Here is a 4500-nt window from a genome sequence, read left to right as displayed (position 1 = left end):
AGCAGAGCAGCTGGGAGCTGGTCACTCTCTGCAAAGGGCTGGTGCAGGATGTGGGAACACCAGGTTCCAGGATGGGCGAGCAGGGTCAATGTGCTCAAGGTGCTGCCAATGAGGTTTGGGTTCACTTAGAGAGCAGTCAGGGCTGATGAGCACTGCAAGATCCAGCTGCAGTCCCCATCCATGTCCCTGTCAGTACTGGCTTTAAGGCGTCTGCAGCCTGGATCCAGAGCGCCCTGGGGTGCTCCTGAGGCTGCCTTTGCACTCAGGGTGAGGATGCCCAGGAGCCCCTGAGGCCGGCAGTGGGGACCAGGGCTGGGCTTGTGGCCTGGCAGGTGTGGCTCTGGGGGCTGTGAAATGCCAGGGCATGGGTCACTGTCACTGCCCTCCACAGCCCTGGCTAGCTCTGTGATGCTCCAGAGACAACGGCAAGAGGGGGGAATTGGCTAGGATAGGGTTTTGCCTGAGCCAGAACCTCTAGGCCAAATGCCAGCAGTTGAGACCCCTGGAGGACCGAGTGAAGGAAGCAAAGGAGGCTCTTCTGCGGTGTAAAGTGCAGCAAATTCATCAGGAGAGGCGGGGGAAGGTCGTGCAGGCAAGAATTCCCAAAGGGAACAGATGTTGAAAAAACCCCCAACATCCCTGTGACCGGATTTTTAAAATCTTTCAAAGCAGGGGGTGGACACCATATAGTAACCAATAAGTGACTCTTGGGGTGCGGTTTTGAGGGCTACAACAAATCAGAACAAGGGGAGGAGAGAGCGTTGGCATAGGGATTGGATCTTAGGGTGAGGGACAGGGAATGTTCTGGAGCAAAGGGTAGGGTTTTGACTGATTGATGGGGCAAAGGGGCCGGGTTGTCTTGACAGGGAAAAATGTGCTGAGGAGGGAGGGGATTCCTCGAGGGACACTTGGGTCGGAGGGCATAACATAGGGGAGAAGCTAACTGTAATAACTCGGGGAACACTTGAACATACCACTATATAACAGAACATTTGACTCAATAAACTAACACAGTGCAACACAGAAATTCAGGCTTTCGGCAGCTGAGAGGTGGCACTGTTAGAACCCGCAGCAGCTGGTGAAAGCCATCTCTCCCCTTCAGGTTCTTGCTATGTGGGAAGGTGCTGCGAGTTGTGGTGGCTGCACTCCCCCTTTGCTGGGAGGATGATCTGTACCAGGGCAGAGCAGAAAGCTGCCATGGTGAGCAGAACATGCTCAGAGCATTACAGTTCAAAGAATGGCACTGCCCCTGAAGGGCAAAAAGCTTGAAAGCATAGAATTCTGTGCGGAACCATTGCACGAATTTTCTCTTCTAGAACATGCCCATTTTTGTATGCTGTAGATGAATGCTCTGGGTTTTATAGAGTACATGGGGTTTTTTCTTAAGGTTTTTGGGAGAACTCTCAATTTTATTTCTGTTTGTATTTTTTATCTAGCATGTATACAGTTTTTTATTACTAGTTTTCTTTAATAAATACTTAGGGAAAAAATACCTAAGCATTTTTTAATCCTTTGGGATATTGTGATTAATATTCTTAGAAAGAAAACCTTGTTGACCACATGTGAAAACACAGAGAGAGGGAAAATAGCATAAAAGTCTTTTAGAACAGGGTGTGTAATAAAGACTGCAGACCTGAGTAATTCCTCCAAGTGCAGAATTAGCAAGATATATTACTGTGATAAATAGGTATGATTTGTGCTGATAAAGATTGAAACAGTAATCAATAATGATACAGTAATTAATATTTGAGAATAATAAAATAGTTAAAAGTTGTGATGCCAAGGAGGAGAGGGAGAGGAGGGGCTCCACCTCCCCCAAAATGAGCCTTGCTTGGTCTTATCCTAGGCAAGCTATTACAGCTCCAGAGCTCAGTCTCCAAGGGGACTGGGCGCCAGAAGCCAGCTCGCTCTCAGACCAAGGCCGCGGGACAGCCCTAGCAAGCAGGGAATATTCAGCTCTTAGTGATTAGGCAGCTCTTGTGATTTCAGCATTGCTTGCTAGGTAGCTTTTCCCTTGGCCTAAGGCTCCAGCAGACGGTAGAGAGAGAAGAAGACGCCGGCTGTTCCACAAGTATGGCTTTATTGGAGGCGTTCGTGAAGGGTCTCAGCTCTTCTTCCGAGTTAGTAGGGGTACAGTATGCTACTTTTATACCCTTGGCCCAGATCCAATCCTGAACAATGGCAAAGGTGTTAGAGTGACCATAAGTGACCAATAGTAGGGTTAACAACATATTGCCTTCCATGGCTATAGGCATAAGGTACAAGGCGGATGTCCCTGGAGACAGGAAACTTCTTTGCCGCTGTGTCAGCTTTCTGTTCTCCAAGGGGCCCTGGCTAAAGCTGAGGGGTTTACTACACCCCCCCTTCCCAGCAGATGTTCTCAAGGACCACAGGAAACAAGCTGAAGATACAGTTGCTAAAAATGACCAAGAACCTGGTTGGGTACCAGAAAATGCTAATTATAAGGGATTTATTGCCTTGATATGTAGATGCAGTGATACGTTAGTCTTGGCTTACATTGTGCTGGCTTGATGCGCATGTGTAACCCAAAGGTGAATTAAAAGACAAAGAGGAAGAAGAGAGGTCTTCATCCAAAACGACCCCCAAAGACTTGTGTGAACACCAAACCGAGTGGTGGCGCATGCGTGATAAGGGTGGTAATGAGGGCGGAGATAGAGATATGATGAACCGAAAATGAGAAGAGATGGTATTGACACAGGACATATAAGGGGTGATTTTCATTTGGCAAGCTTGTACGTGAGGTGGCAAGAGTCCCAGAACTCTGCCCTCCGTACCCCGCGGTTATCGTTTGTTTATGCGCTATTATTGGAACCAAATTATCTCTTATTTTTATCAAATTATATTGTATCAAATTTTAATTTTTTTTTATTTTAACTATTCAATTAAAATTGTTACTACTTTTAATATTGTTTGGCTTTTTTATGATGGGATAATTGAGCAAACGTAACAATTTTGGTGCCGATACCCGGGACTCTTTTAAATCCGGGGAGGCGGATAGCTTCTGGGAAGGAGCTCCCCACCAGACTTTTAAGTGGTCCCAAGGCTAGACCACTCTCCCTTGGGAAAAGAGAGTCTTTTTTACAATAATGCATAAGCAAATTAGTTTTTAAGAGCGCGCAAGAGAGGGTCCCATCAGAGTGCCGGCTTGTAGGAGAGAGAGTACCCATAGAAAACTGCCTTGTGCACGAAGACCCTTGTGAGAAAAGGAGGCTGTGAGTATCATGGGGTTTTGCGTCGGGGGGCGGCGGTATGCATGTGTGAGTGTGTGTGGAGTGTCTGAGATGGGGGCTGGGCAGTCCCGGACCCCCGAAGCGAGTGGGACCTCCCAGTACCGCGTTTTCGTGCTGTCCGAGAGGAGGCCGGCCGGGAAAGGAGGGAAATGAAAGAAAAGTGAATGAGTGGGGACCCCGGGAGGGTTTGACCCAGGGGGAAGGAGGGGATCCCTGGTCCAGGCACCTGTGGGAAGGTCCTTGGGCAGGAGGGATTGACTCAGTGGGGAGACTGAGAGAGTGAATGAAGAGGTTCAATTTCTTTGGATGGGTTGGTAGCAGGCAATTTAGTATGTGATTAGATGGTGAGAGGATGGGGCTAATAGACTGAGAAAGAGGAAAAGATAGGAGTGGAACAAGTAGATTGCAGAGGGAGAGATAGGAGTGGAACAGGTAGATTAAAAAGGCAGTGTGGCAGAGTAGTAAGTGAGGAAGTTGAGCCACGAGGTGAGTGTGGGAAACTAAGACTCTCCTGGTACCGGGAATTTCTTAGTTTGTTGCCGCCAGAAATGGGTCAGGGAACAAGTTCCTTGACCCAGGGGCTGCGAATTGTAGGAAAAATTTGCAGTGGTTTGAGGTATCTGGGAACCGTGAGGGGGGTTCTCGGGGGGGAGCATTCCTCAGGACAGCCCACTGGGGATGATGATACGGTTTTGGGATGAATGAGAATCCCAAAGGAGAAAAAGTAAACAGAAAATAGTTAAGTATTACATGTTTAAATGGACAAAAGAAATGATCCGGAAAGATAATTTATATTGGCCCAAGTTCAGATCATTTGAGGATTGGATTTGCCAGGCTCTAAATATGTATGTGAGTTCAAAAGACCCTGTTAATCAGGAAGAGAGTAAGTATGCTGCCTTTTAGAGTCCTGAGGGGCGACATCAGGCAGAAGCTGGAAAAATTAGAAGACTGGCAGGACAGGTGACTTCAGGAGTTACTGAGAGAAGCACAAAGCGTGTGTGTGAACAGAGATGAGAAAAAGCAGAAAGCAGATGCCAGAATTTTGGTGGTGGCAGTTAGAGAAATGCAGGCAGCTTTGAATACAGAAAAAAAGAAAAAAAAGAAAAAAAATCCGCAGGGAAAAACAAACTGCAGATGTCAGGATCTATTTTTAAGAACACAGGACCTGTGTGTTTTTTCCCGCCACAAGAAAGGGCACTTACGAAATCCTTGCCCTGCCTTGAAGGGTGCAGGACCCACCTGTTTTTAC

The sequence above is a fragment of the Melozone crissalis genome, unplaced genomic scaffold, assembly GCF_028551555.1.
Source record: "Melozone crissalis strain CALT ecotype California unplaced genomic scaffold, PUWL_Pcris_2 ptg000172l_1, whole genome shotgun sequence".
NCBI classification, from domain to species: Eukaryota; Metazoa; Chordata; class Aves; order Passeriformes; family Passerellidae; genus Melozone; species Melozone crissalis.
The sequence above is the reverse complement of the archived record's forward strand: the minus strand, read 5'-3'. Positions refer to the sequence as shown.